A 14,959-nucleotide genomic window follows, 5' to 3' on the forward strand; every position below is an offset into this window, starting at 1 on the left:
TATTCAAAGTATTTGGGGTTATAAATTAACCCAACTACCTCAGAACTATTGGAACCTACACTGAGTTCTCCAGTTTCCATACTTCTGTTGCACAGTCTAGTTAAATCACACAAATGTCATTAGAAGACCAAAGAGAAGCCATCATTTCCCGTTTTTATCTTCCCTAACTCAAGTGTGATCGTTTTCAGAGGTGAGTGAGGTGTGCCTTCTCACATCTGTCCCTGCGGCTCAGCACCGGTAAGCACAGGAGCCGCGGCCGGCTGCGCTGAGAGCCGGGGCTTCCAGCCTGTGGCTGCCTCGGCCCAGCCAGCTTTCTGGCCATGGTTGTCTCTTCAAGTTCCTATGTCAAAGAGTTCAGAAATTTCATAGCGTAGTGTGGAAGAGTGCAGACTAGATGGACTCACATTCCGATCTCAAGACTACTATACCCTGAGTCAGCAGCCTCGGGCAGGTTACTAATAGTACCCCCTCGAGGACCCCAGGACCCAGGAGGGAGTAAGCACAGGGCTGGCCTGGTGTAGGCAGCACCTCGCTAGTTCATGAGACATCTTTGTGTGAGCTCAAAGGGTGCCTGGGCCTCAAGACACTTTATTTCTATCTGGCAGAAGTTATTTTAATGGTCTTATTTTGTTAAAGCAAGACACTTTACTGCCATCTGCTGGAAAATTCTCTTTAGAAATATGCAAATCCATGAGGTCTAATATGTAGACCATGCCACCCAAGAAGTGCCGGTGCCCTGTGTAGTGTGCAGCCTGCACGCGGTGCACTTACGTGCTCAGTGAATTGTATTTGCTACTCTCCCTTTGCCTTGCAAATAGGGTTTGGAAGAGAATTCCAGATGAACAATGCTATTTGTGTGTGTGTGTGTGTGTGTGCGTGTGTGTATGTGTCTTACCAGACATGGAACCCAGGGGCATTTCTACCTCTGTGCTATACTTCCAGACCTATTTTCTATTTTATTTGGAAACAGGGTCTCCCTAAGTTGCAGAGGCCTTCACCTAGTAGCTGAGGCTGGCTTTGAACCTGCAATCCTCCTGGCTCAGCCTCCCAAATGCTGGGATTACAAGCGTGTGCCACCACGCCTGGCTAAACAATGCTATCATATAAAGAATATTATTTAAAACAAAAAAGGTCAAGGCTAATCTTAATAAAGAGAGTCCACATTTTGTTATGAAGCCTGGAGGCACTTGTGCTCCTGGGTTTCCCCACTTACTTCGCTGAAAAGCATGCGCTGCCTCAAACCTGCTCTTTAAGTAGCAGAAGCACTAAGTAGGCCATTCCTCTTGCATTTGTGACCGCTAGATGTAAAAGCAAGTAAGGAGACATATTTTATGTATCAAAAGTAAACCTATATAGCCTTGTCATCCTGATTTTAAAAACGGGATCAAAATATTATACTAATATAATTGCAGCATGACAGATCTCTAGAAAGTGACTCTGCTGGACTGCAGTCACCTTTGTTATCTTAGAACCTGGGCTGGATATAGCGGCTGACCCTCTTCTCGCCAGGGTGTCCTTGTTGAAGGGTGGTGTAGTGTACAAGTGCACCCTTCTGCACACAAGAGGCAAAAATGGGCTCATTTGCATATCAGCAGTACAGCCGAGGAGAAGACAGACTGCTATTGGATATGAGAAAGTGCATCAAGATGAACGCGTTCTCCCGGGTACAGTATCTACCGCTCCACGGGACCCAGGTGCGAGCCCGGCTCTTGGAAGCTTGAAGGCAGCAGCAGCCCATGGTCAAGTGCAGTGGGAATGCCGCGGCTGTCATGGCAGACTGGGAGATGGTGGCTCAGAGAGGGGGCGTGTGGGAGCCCCACGGAGGGCGGGAAGCCCAGCAGCTTGGCTGTGATCTGAGAGAGCTCCACAGGGCGCCCCATTTGTCACAATAAGAACTATGTTGTTAAGAGAGTAGCAGTCGCCGAGCATCTTCCTCTTGTGCAGGCTCTTGTCCACGTGCTGGAGGAGACACCGTGACAGACCTGGGCTTCCCACCAGAAATAAAAACAACAGGGTCCCGAGACAGCGGAGACCAGCTGGCCGCGCTTCGTGGTCAGGTGGAGGGTGAGCGGTTGCTGCAGTGCGTGGCAAGGCTGATGGAATGCAGCACTCCTGAGGCAAGATAAACGGAGAGATGACGAAGGTTTCCACTTAGAAAGTAAATGGTCAGAAAGCTGAGGACAGCTGCTCTATTAAAAAGTCATAGTCACTAGCCCAATTTCTAGACCTGATTCAGTTCTCGAGCCTGGAACCACTGTCTGAAGAAGAGGCTGGTTCCTCTGAGGAAAGGCTCCGAAGCATCTCAGCAAGTGTGTTCAGTAGCTGTTTAGACAGCATTAGAGAACATCCTTCCAACCCTCTTCCCAGATAACACAGCTGTGCAGCAGATCTGGTCAGAGTGCAAGAAATCAGCAGCCCTCAAGGCATTAGAGGATAAGGGACGGTGCTAGGGAGAGCTGCTGGGAATCCGATTCAAGAATCGCAGCATAGACTCCTCAGATTGTGGAGCAAGGCCCACGCCCTCCATAGCGGATGACCACATCATTCCACAGGAAATCCGTTCAGACTCCTACCCCGGTGAGACGGGGCGTCTCCCTACGGACATCCAGGAGCTCTGCAGCCAGAGCTGGCTCTTTCAGACCGCCAAGTCATGAAGTTGAGTGGACCCAGCAGCAACCCATCAGGACATGGAAACGGCAGGGGCAGGCCTAGGCGGGAACAGGCCCGGAGGACACAGTCAGCGCTCCCAGGTGGTGGCCAGACCTGCTGGCCACGCGCCTATTGCACTGGCGTTCACGGTCCTGGTGCTCAGCTAGCTAGGCCCACTACTGTGGCTGTGTGGGGTTTGCCTTTGGTCAGCTGATGGAGGAAGGAAAGGCCAAATTTCTTTTGCAGGGGGGGTTGGCCCAGTGAGAGTGCAAGCCAAAATATAGAAGCTGCTGTGGCCTGCGTAGGGTGACCTTGAGAGCCAGGTGAGGACAGCGCTCCACACGGGCGGCCTGCTGATGCCCTTGGCCATCTACTTGGGAAAGAAGAGTGGCTCAGGCTAAGAAGAGACGCAGGCTCATGGATGGTTCTAAATGGCAGTTTAGTCAGGGGCTTAGAAGGAGAGAGGCTGCTATGAATACCAAGTGCGAAGAACTTTCTATCCCGTGGTAACCTACCCCAAAGCGTCCATTACCAGAAAGGCACTAAACAATGCTCATGAGTCCTCCATGTGTGTCAGGCAGCCGGCCCTCAGGGAGTCCAACCAGCCTTTGGAAGCAAGTTGACTTTCGGTAGGTTCCTTCCACCCTAGACAGGGAAGGAGTTCATCCCGACCAGGCTGTTATATATTTTAGGTATGAGTTTGCTTTTCCTGTCCACGGGATCTCAGTCAGGACCACTCCCCACGGCCCTCAGAATGCTTGCCCCCTGGCACAGGCTCCAGACAGCACCGCCTCGACCCCTCAGTGTCATCACTTGAGACCCTAGCTGGGAGGTGACACCTGCCCCATGGGTTGAGATGCCACCGAAATCACTGTTATATGGTCCCAAATAGCTAGATTAGATGGGTCTAGGAAACACTCGGGGTGGGGAATAGGTACGGCCCTGCTACTGTCATCCCCAGAGGTGCATCTGGGGAATTTGTGCTGCTTGTTTCCAAATCTGTCTCTGGGTGCTGCTCGCCCGGCTTTAACAGTTAACAGATGAGAACGGAAGCCATGTCTACAACACTTGGCAAGCAGGGACTTGAGGTCTGGGTCACCCTACCAGCAATCTTCCTGGCCCAGCATGGCTGCCAGCTATGTCAGGGGCAGTTCTAGTCCGGGTCTGGGGAAGAGGATAAAGACTCCTTGCAGAAGGGAGAGCCATTGCAGTGGCAGTGACTATAGTTTTCCCGCTCACTTTCGAAGTCTGATCTTTCTCAGTAGTAAAAGCCAATGAGGATCTTGGATACTCAATACTGTAAGAAGAAAGTGGGTCTGAGTGGCACAGGGAACAGCTAGACACTGTGGGCTCTACAGGGCCAACGGCCAACTCACCCATCCTGCAGCTACCGTGAGAGGTGAGAGTGTGTGTGTGTGTGTGTGTGTGTGTGTGTGTGTGTGTGAGAGAGAGAGAGAGAGAGAGAGAGAGAGAGAGAGAGAGAGAGAGAGAGAGAGAGAAGAGAGCGCGCGTGAGCGCACAGGGGGTGGGGAGAGACTAGGTATTAAACACAGGGCATTCTACCATTCTACCTCTGAGCCCTTTTTATTTTGTTTTGAAACAGGGTCTCGTTGGGTTGCCAAGGCTGGTCTTGAATTCACAATCCTCCCGTCTCAGCCTCCGAGTCCCGGCATCACAGGCATGCCCAGCTAACTGCTATGTTTTTAATCACTCTCTCTCCTTACCACAGATATGAACTGAATGAAATCCTCAACGCACAGGCAGAACAAGTCTTAATGATTTGCTAAATCTTAAAGTTAACATCTTAATTTGAATCTAAAACAATTTGAGAACACTTAGGCAGCTAGTTCAAAGTGGAATCAAGCAAACCAGGACGTGGCATGTTCTCAGATCTCAGCCCAAGGTGCAGGCGCTCTGCACGCGCAACCTTGGGCAGACCCTCCCGAGCCCTAGCGTTCTTGCTAATGAAAAGTGCTGGCCTTCCCCGGGAGCTCACTGATACGTGTTTTTCAAAGCATGCTCTCACTTGAGTTCGGGGGAAATTACAAGAATTCTTAAAATTGACTTGTATTCAGTTATCTTCTTGGTTCAGAGGGGAAAGAAAACATCAGCTGTTTTTCAGAATGTGATTTTACAGCCTTCACATCACCTGGCTGTGGTTAACTGTGAAGCCATCTGAGCTCTCACAGAGCTAAGGCAGTCTCTGAAGAGAGTGAACTCCTAACCTTCACAACGACCACCTCGCAACTCAGGTGGAACCTCAGGTTCCTCAGCCAGGGGAGGGGAATTGAAAACCCAGTAACCATATGGAAAGCTGTCTGGAGTGTGTGTGTGTGTGTGTGTGTACGTGTGTGTGTGTGCGCACGTGTTTGTGCACGTGCTCTAATACTGAGCATTGTACCTAGAGGTTCTGCCACTGAACTATGTCCCTGGCCACTCTATGTGCATATCTGTTTATATAGCAGCACAACTCACAATAGCCAACTATTGAAACCAACCTACAAGTCCATCAATAGATGACTGGATTACAAAATTATGGGAAAGACACACGATGGAATTCTACTCAGCCATAAAGAACAAAATTATATCATTTGTAGGAAAATGGATGGACCCGGATAATAGCGTGTTAAGTGAAATAAGCCACGCGCAGTCATATGTTTTTTCTAACACGTGGAAGCTGGGGAGGAACTGGAATACAAGAGGGACTTGCGTGAAGGGAAGAGAATCTCCAGTGGAGCCAGGGAGGTGGTCTAGGGGAGAATCAGGGGAAGAGGAAGAAGTAACAAAGGAAACACTTCCATGGACGTTCTGTACATGTGGGAGGACACCAGTGCCAATCTCAGAATCCTGTGTGGGGTGGGAGCCAGGGCAAAGCCCGCCAGGTGCTGTGTGTGTGCCACTGGCACTGTTTACTATATTGTGATGTGAGATTACAAGACTCTAATGCTGGTCCATAAAAGTAAAAAGAGTAAACTTTCTTTTTGCGGGTCTGGGGATGGAACCCAGGGGCATTTGACCTCTGAGCTACACCCCCTGCCCAATTTTTTATTCTTTATTTTGAAACAGGGTCTCACTGAATTGCAGAGGGCCTCACTAAGTAGCTGAGGCTGACCATGAACCTGGATCCTGTTTCACTCAGCCTCCGGAATGCTGGGATTTCAAGCGTGTACCACCATGCTTGTATTTTTTTTTTTTTTTTACAGAAAAGTAAAGAAAAAATTATTTGGAGACAGGGTTTTGCTAAAAGCTTCAAAGAATGTTGTTTTTAAAAATTTTTTTAAATTAAAAAAAATTTTTTTTTTTTGGTGGTACTGGGGTTCCTGGATGCCCTTCTACCTCTGGGCTATACTCCTAGACCTATTTTATACTTTTTTTATTTTTGGAAACAGGGTCTCTTAAGCCAGCACGGCTGGCTTCGAACCTGCACGATCCTTCTGTCTTCGCCTCCCAAGCACGGGGATTACAAGCGTGAGCCATCACGCCCGGCCGGAGGCTGTTCTTAAACCTGAAATCCTCCTGTCTCAGCCTCCCAAGAGCTGAGATTACAGGCATGCACCATGGGCTCCCATTGGAAAGCTATTCTTAGAAGTCCTTAGGTTGTTGCTAATACATGAGGCGCAGACGAGGTTCATGCCCCGTGTGCACAGTGAAGGCAGAGGAACTGTACTCGATTCATCCCTGTGTCCAGCACAACACTCAGCACAACTCTTAGTTGGCCGGTGCTCGGTGGGCGGCCGGGATGTCATTATCCAGCCAATGATGCTTTAGAGTCCTCCGAGCATCCCGGTCGTTGGCAATCCCTGAGGGAACTTCGGCCAAGACAGTTCTTGCTCTTTGCGGTGCTGGGGATGGAACGCAGGGCCTCATGCTGGCTAGGCAAGTGCCCTACCGCTGAGCTCTCCCCGGCCCTGGATGTGGTCCCAACCCTGGACACAGACACTTGAAACGTAGCGTGCCCGAGCAAGGGTAGCTCTTCTCAAGCTCCTCTCGGTCAGAGCTGCGCAACTTCCTCCGCTTACTCTGGGCACCAGATCGTGTGCGAGCTGTCCGCCACATCAACTCAGCTGAGGTCAGCGATGCCCAAAGCAGTTCTTAGGTCTTTGAAATGCTAACGAGAAGGACCAGGTTAGAAGAAATGAACCTGCACTTAGCGTGGTTTTCGGGGTTTATTCTGCAACCTGAGCTTGAGTACACACGCTGTGTGTGCACGTTCACCAAGCGGATCCCCCGGGGGTTTTAGACTCGCACAGCCGGGCAGCGCTGGCTGGGCCTCTGGAGTCGGGAGCTGCCGTTAACTGTGGCCCTTTGAGGGATGAGGGGTGTCAGCCTCGGAGCCACTGGGGCTGACTGGAGCCTGTTCAGTCAGCTCCTCCGCTCCTCCTTGGATCTCCGCGATGCTAGAGGATCCTTCCAGTAGATGTTTACTTTTACTTAGCTTCTCTCAACTTGGTTCTGGTCATTTGCAAACAGAAGAAAGGCATTTTGGTAGAATGCAGGTGGACATGAGTTTGGGCTTTGAAGAGCCATGTTGCGGAGTGAAGAGGCGGGTGGGGGAGAGCTGAGCGCAGGGGGTAAGTCCTAAAGCCAGTAGTAGCCCTTCTCTGTGTGGCTGCGGGCGGGAGGCTGCCAGGCAGCATCTCAGGGAGCTCCAGAGGCCGAGGGGCCGCAGCAGCGAGGCTGGCAAAAGCCGTTTCAGAAGCGACCCCAGGGCTCTTCCCTCCTGCTTTCTGCTCCAGGAAGTGTTCAGCGCTCTCCAGCCACCTGCTGGTGTCCCTTGCCTTTCCTGTCCCAGGCACCAACAGCCAAGAAGAGCGCCGCGGTCTTTTCTTTGACTCCAAGACATTTCTATGAATTATTAGCCTAAGAAGTTCAAATGTTGACATAATCCATGACATTTCCTCAGGTACCCTATTGTGATAATTTTATTTCATTTGTGGTACTGGGAGTGGAACCCAGGGGCTTTTCTACCTCTGGGCTATACTCCCAGACCTATTTTATATTTTATTTGGAAACAGGGTCTCAATATGTTGCTGAGAGCCTCACTAAGTAGCTGAGGCTGGCTTTGAGTCCGTGCGATCCTCCTGTCTCAGCCTCCCAATTGCTGGGATTACAAGCATGCGCTACCACGCCCAGCCTATTGTGATTATTTATTTATTATTTATTTATTTATTGCAGGTCTGTGGATGGAACCTAGGGACATTTTACCTCCGAGCTACAGCCCCTGCCCTATTTTTTATTCTTTATTTTGAAACCGAGTCTCACTGAGTTGCAGAGGGCCTCACTAAGTAGCTGAGGCTGTCCGCAAACCGCGATCCTCCAGTCTCAGCCTCCCGAATGCTGGGATTAGAAGCATGCGCCACCATGCCCGGCTATTGTGATAATTTTAAAGATAAATCCTGCCTCTGGTTCAAACCATCTAATCTATTGTTTGTTTGTTTGTTTGCTTTTGCAGTATTGGGATGGAACTGGGGCATTCTACCTCCAAGCTACACCCCCAGCCCTGTTTTCTATTTTTTCTTTGGAAACAGGGTCTCACTGAGTTGCAGAGGGCCTTACTAAGTAGCTGAGGCTGACCGCGAACCACGATCCTCCTGTCTCAGCCTCCCGAATGCTGGGACTACAAGCCTGCGCCACCACGCCTGACCAAGCCATCGATTTAGTGAGTTTATTGGATGTCACTGATGCGAAGAAAAGGCTAAATTATGAAAGGGAAGAGAGTTGTGAATTTAAGAAAAACTACAGCAAATCTAAAGGGGGGGGGAGTAACAGGAGGAGCTTGGATCATTTATTTGCGATGTATCTTCCTGACAGTTAAATACAGTGGTCTGTTCTGGTTTCTGCCACTCGAGGGTTATTTAATTAAATTCATGACCTAGGATGCTAACCAGCCCCACGTCTAAAATAATTGCTTCTCTGTTGGTGAGATGTGACACTGGGATGGATTTTCCCCTGGCCGATGGTGCTCCTCCCCTCGCCGTGTAATTTAATCTCTGTATTTGATCGCTATTTAGTAGCACACTTCACTAACCAGATGTCTGAGTAATTAAAGTCCCACATGGGCACACTCATCAGTGACTTGCATCTACTTAATAGTCGGCTTAGAAACTTCCCACCCTCGGCTCTTCCCCACCCTGGCGTCCTCCGTCACTTTCGCAGGCTGTAAGTGAGCGCTCAGACCCGCTACGGTGGTGTTCGTGCATTCGCGGGTCCTCTTTTCATTTTCCGACAGCATGTCCCTCACAAGTTCCTGGTCTCGTTCTCCTTCAGCTCACCTGGACTTCGTGCCAGCATCCCCATGCTCACCGGGTGAACCATCCTGGACTTCACCCATCCAGGCCAGCACCAGCAATGGGAGGAACCTCAGGGCAACGCTGCTCTGCCCGAGCATTAGAGAGAGTGCCTTTTATTTTCCCCCGAGGAATAGACAAAACATTTCCGTCTAAACAAGCCTCCAGTTTTTTTTTTTTTTTTAACTCCTTGAGATCAAATACTAGAAACCTGTTTAGTTGTTACAGGTCACCAAGGTATTTTGATGGCAAAGAATTAGGGAAAGAATGTGTTTGCAGTAGGCCAGGAAGCTAGGGGCATATTAAGATTAGAGAGATACTTTAGATGGGAATTTATTTATGGAAATGTTTATATTAAAGAGACAATGTAGCCGGGCGTGGTGGTATACACTTTTAATCCCCATGCTTCGGGGGCTGAGACAGGAGGATCGCACAGGTTCGAAGCCAGCCTCAGCTACTTAGTGAGGCTCTCAGCAACTTAGTGAGACCCTGTTTGCAAATAAAATATAAAATAGGTCTGGGAGTATAGCCCGGAGGTAGAAGGTCTCTGGGTTCCACCCGCAGTACCACAAAAAATAAAAATAAAAAATAAAAAAGAGACCATGTTCTTGTGATAAGTCTTATGATACTGACAAAACACTGCATAACCCTCGGGGATAATGTTGTAATTAATAGTAGAAAAATGAGCTTCCTTTGCAGCTGATAATGTGTCCATTTTAAATTCCAAAAAGATCTTGAAAGTATAGAATGTATGCATATATGATGATACCTTTCAAACTAGACAAGTCAGACAGATGAATAGGTGAGTCATATAACAAAACGACTACTTTTCTACTTTTAAGTAGATGGAGTTTTGAGTGCATTTTTTGGGCGGGGGTACTGGGGATTGAATCCAGGGGCACTCTACCTCCAAGCTACACCCCCCAGCCCTATTTTGTATTCTTTATTTTGAAACAGGGTCTCACTGAGTTCCAAAGGGCCTCATTAAGTAGTTGAGGCTGGCCATGAAACTCCTTTCTTAGCCTCCCAAATGCTATGTATGCGCCACCACGCCTGGCTTTTGCGTGCATTTAATATGAATCGTTTTATAAAGGTAAGTTTCTCAGAACACGAATGTGTCTCGTGAGTTTCTATGTATTCACAATATTTCAGAATAAAAGATATAAAAACCAAGCAACTAATTAAGAGGTTAAATAATATTTAGTTCTCTGTAAGTAAATTCCAACGTCATTATAATGATTGTATTTAAAAACTAGGTGAGATGGAGGCTCAGTCTCCGAGCAGCCACTGAAGGGGAAGGAACTGATGGTGTGTGTGCATGTGTGCATGTGTGTGTGTGCATCCGCGCGTGTGTGTGGACAAGGGGGTGGGGGCCGCAGAGTTACCGTCCCAACTCCTCGGACTCCATTTGCTGTTCTTTTCTTTCTCCCACACACCTGTCTGGTGGTAGTGGGCGTTTATAATCGCGTTTCTTTTCATTCATTTCGAAATCTTCTACTAGGGTTAGGGGTGGTGGGGAAGGAAGGAAAGGGGCCAAGCGGAGAGTAGGAGCCGCAGTGCAGGAGGAGGACCAGGCGATGAAGAGGATTAACCTGGAGGAGGTGACAGAATTAATTAGTCGTTGATAATTGCCTGTGCGTCAATGGGGAAACTGAAGAACTGGAGTTTCTGAGTCTGGCTAATGTGGAATTAAGTTCGCTGGCTCAGCTGCCCAGTTTAAATAAACTTCGAAAGTTGGAGCTTAGTGACAATATGATTTCTGGAGGCTTGGAAGTTCTGGCAGAAAAATGTTCAAATCTTACCTACCTCAAGCTGAGTGGAAACAAAATCAAAGATCTCAGTACAGTTGAAGCTCTGCGAAATCTTAGAAACGTGAAAAGTCTCGACTTGTTTAACTGTGAGATCACAAACCTGGAAGATGACAGAGAAAGTACTTTTGAGCTGCTTCAGCCAATCACCTACTTGGATGGATTTGATCAGGAGGGTAACGAAGCGCCAGACTCAAAAGAGGAAGACGACGAGGATGGAGATGAAAGTGATGAAGACGGGGGTGAAGATGAAGCCGGCCCTCCCGAAGGATTCAAGGAAGAGGAGGAGGAGGAGGGGGAGGAGGAAGAAGAGGAGGGGAAGAGGAGGGGGAGGAGGGGGAGGAGGAGGGGGAGGAGGAGGAAGTGGCCTCAGAAGTGGGAGAGGCAGAAGAGGAGGTGGGCCTCTCATATTTAATGAAAGAAGAAATTCAGGATGAAGAAGGTGACGATGACTATGTTGAAGAAGGAGAAGAAGAGGAGGAAGAGGAAGGTGGCCGGGGCAGAAGAGGAAACGAGATGCTGAGGATGACGGAGAAGAAGAAGACTCTCGATCCTTCTCAGACCAGCTCCCCGCGTTCCGGGTGTGCAGCAGGGTGATTGCATCTGTTTCTTCATGTACCATAGCTGTCCTTAGAGAAGAGAATGTGTAACTTTTTATAGCAAAGTGTGGTTTTACTATTTTTGCCTTGTCATTCCAATTAAGATTTACTAGCCTGTTAATGATCTTTATTGTATGTAGAGAAAACGTTTCATTGACGCTTCCACTGTGAAATTCTCCAGCAGTTTATTTAGAATTTTAGTTTTTCTAACCCAAGCTCGTCGTGTAGTCATTTTTAGCTCATAATTAAAACAGGATTGCTTTTACACGGGTGCAGTTGGGTGCATTTCATTCCTAAGGTTTTAAAGTTATTTATAAATTAACTGAAATTACTCGGCTCTATTATGAAATGACAGTAGTCTCTTGAATGATGAGTTGATGCTTCTTTTAGAAGTGATCCAGGGATCTTTAGTTTGTGGGTGATGCTGTTCTTATAGCTAAGGATATTTGAGTGTTTTTTTGTTGTTGTTTTTTTGTTGCATGAGTTAAGCTAGAAAGTAGAAGCAGAATAACAAAGTTTCTATCCAGCAATCAAATGCATGGATTTCTGTGGTGACTGATAAGAATTTATGTTTGAAGGGCACGTTCATACAGTGACCATGCGGGTGAGCCCTTTCTTCAGGCTGCAGATCGTGACTTGCCAACGGCTGTTTTTGTTCAGGCGTGCATTTTTTCTACTCTCAGCAATTCCTTTTTTTTTTTTTTTTTTTCTTTTTTTGGTGATACTGGGGATTGAACTCAGGGGCGGTCTACCTCAGAGCCACACCCCCAGCCCTTTTTATTTTTTGCTTTGAAACAGACTTGGTAGGTTGCTCAGCGTCTTGCTAGGTGGTTGCGCTGGCCTTGAACTTGCAATCCTGTCTCAGCCTCCCAAGTACTGGGATTGCAGGGGGCACCACCACTCCCAGCTCAGCCGTTACTTTACTTCGGGGACACTCTTACTTCTTATTTCGCTTTCTTCCATCCGCAATGAAAGCTGGGAAACTCGTGAATACCCAGGAAGCTTTTAGCCTTTACCTCAACCACCTTTGTAGACATTCTGGGTTTTAAACAGAATGGAAGGGATGGAGCATCTTCTGAGATGGGGATATTGATACTGATGTCATGTTCCACAACAAGCGCTGCTTCCTGGAAATCTTTCTTAGTTGACATCACCTAAGAAATATTGGAAGGATGAAGATAGAAAGGCAGAGGGGGCTTTCGGAAGCAGTGTTTGTGATCCTAAGTCAGGATGATTGCCTTTTTATAATCAATGGGATGCTTAAGGCAGGTCAAGTTGGCTTCCCAAAGGGTTCAACCAACAGCCCTGAATGGTATTTTCAGTTTTTCTGAGTAGAACCTTTAGTTATTCTTCCTAGAGTTTTAAAGCATTACAAAGATAGCATTTAATTGGAATATAGCAGGAAGATGGGGAAATATTTGGAACTAAATGTTAAAATTAAGATTTATTTTGAAGTGGATGATGTCCATTAAAAATGGAAATATATTTGGGATAAGGCTGTGTGCTTCCTTATAGGGTCACTAAATATAAAGAGGAGACAAGTAAATCTCCCTTTTTGTCAAGGAGGCTCCAAGTTCAGGGCGATTGTTTCTTTAATCTTGGCTATCTCTAAATTGTTTTCTGTTTGTTTTGTGTATGTGTACGTTTTGCAAGAATTAGCATCAGGAAATTAATTGAAGTTATGTTTCTCTACGGGGACACATTTAAATTACTGACTGTAGCACCGCTGCTGCTTGTCCTTTAGTTTAAGATAGATGACATTTTATAGTAAAAATTATGTTATTTGTGGAGAAACTTAAAAAGTTGTTCAACTGACCGAAATAAAACAGGAAAAATTTAGTGGGGGGGGGGATTGGAATCTCCAAAACAATTGACACTTTTCTTCTAATTTTAATAATTAACCTGCATACATTGGTCCCTGAGAGCTTCCAGTGCACATGAGGCTTGGTTATAAAACAGTTATTCTGAAAATTAAATCTACCTGTGGACTTTCTTATCAATTATCCTACTCTGCACTTAGAGTTCTTTGATTTGAAAACAACACTTAGAGCCTTCAGATAACTTCTCTGGGTGGTATTTTCATGCAAATAAGTAAGGGTGGGTTTTCTATTTTGTAGAAGTTCAAGTCCTCTTTTACTGCTCTATGGCAGTATGGATATAGTGTGTTAAGTTCCTCAAGAATCTCTCCTTAAAAACTTTGAAGTTAATACCTTTGTGCAACTGTGTTTTGAATAAAGTCATGACAGTGTTAAGAACCAAGACAAAATCACCGCTCCTGATCATTCTTTCACTGATTCTGACTATGCCCTGTTTTTCAGTGACTGCTGTAACTTAAAGTTTTTGATACAATTGCTTCAAATAAACTGAAGATTTGTTGTATAAAAAAAAAAACTAGGTGAAAATCCCTTTTTGCTCAACGGAAACCTTATTTTGTTGGTTTAGATACAACTTCTGGTCTTGTTTAAGTTAACAAAAGCCAAGTAAATAAACGAAGACATAAATTAACAAGCTTGTTAGACAAACAGTGAGACCAATCGCGGCTAGTGTTTCAGGAAGGTAGACAGCGGCCAAAGGAAGGAGGGTGCTCCGGCTCCGCTCCTTCACTTTCGCTCTGATCCTCGGTGGCTCAGAATCAATGTGGTTTCCATTCTTGCTGGAAATATAATAAATAATCCCCAGCTCCCTTACTCTCCCACTGGGCTCGGGCTTAATCTGCGTAATGTCCAAGGCACTTCCTTCTGTGAGTCAAGCTTTTAAAGCCTGTTTTCCCTCTAGTCATTTTTTATCACACGTTTAGCTGCTCTCTGCGCTGTCAGTTTCTTTCAGATCAAGAGCGAGCAAGCGAGAGAGAGAGAGAGAGAGAGAGAGAGAGAGAGAGAGAAAGAGAAAGAGAGAGAGAGAAGAAGGAGGAGGAGGAGGAAGAAGAAGAAGAAGAAGAAGAAGAAGAAGAAGAAGAAGAAGAAGAAGAAGAAGAAGAAGAAGAAGAAGAATGGAGGAGGAGGAGAGGGAGGAGGGAGAGAGATGGAGGAGGAAGAGAAGGAGGAGGAGGGGGAGGAGAGAGATGGATGGGGGAAAGGGAGAAGGAAGAGGAGGAGAGGGAGGAGGAAGAGAGATGGATGGGGAGGAGATGGAGGAGGAGGAGAGGGAGGAGAGAGATGGATGGGGAAGAGGAGAAGGAGGAAAAGGAGGAGAGGGAGGAGGGAGAGAGATGGATGGGGAGGAGGAGGAGAGAGATGGATGGGGAAGGGAAGGAGGAAGAGGAGGGAGAGAGATGGAGGAGGAGGAGAGACAGAGACAGAGACAGATAGAGAGAGAGACTTTAATTCCAACAGTTCATTTCTGCTTCCCACTGCCTTAGTGTGAGCGCTGGCGCCATTTCCCGGCCCCCTCACAACATTTCGAGCTCCTGTGCGTGAAGAAGGGCTTGGTACATGGTTAAAGGTGTCCCGTGGCCAAGGAGCTCCAGCTTCAGCTCCATCTGCCTGCCTGGTTCAAATAACAACTTCTACTGTGTTTCTATTTGCGTGAACTTCAGCAAGCCACTTAGTTTTTCTGTGCTTCAGTCCATAAACGTGGAACGGGGGTCATAAGACCTAAATTATGGGTGATGCTTATT

General features: G+C 47.1%; 1 pseudogene across 1 annotated transcript; it reads left to right on the forward strand.

Moving 5' to 3' along the window:
* Positions 1-7,174: 7,174 nt before the first annotated feature.
* LOC308277732 lies at positions 7,175-11,394 on the forward strand (annotated as a pseudogene). Its single transcript has 4 exons — positions 7,175-7,220; positions 8,743-8,808; positions 8,917-9,045; positions 10,555-11,394. The product of its transcript is annotated as an uncharacterized misc_RNA (transcript).
* The last annotated feature ends 3,565 nt before the right edge of the window (positions 11,395-14,959 follow it).

Source organism: Muscardinus avellanarius (assembly GCF_963383645.1).
Source record: "Muscardinus avellanarius genome assembly, chromosome: 20".
In the NCBI taxonomy this organism is placed as follows: Eukaryota; Metazoa; Chordata; class Mammalia; order Rodentia; family Gliridae; genus Muscardinus; species Muscardinus avellanarius.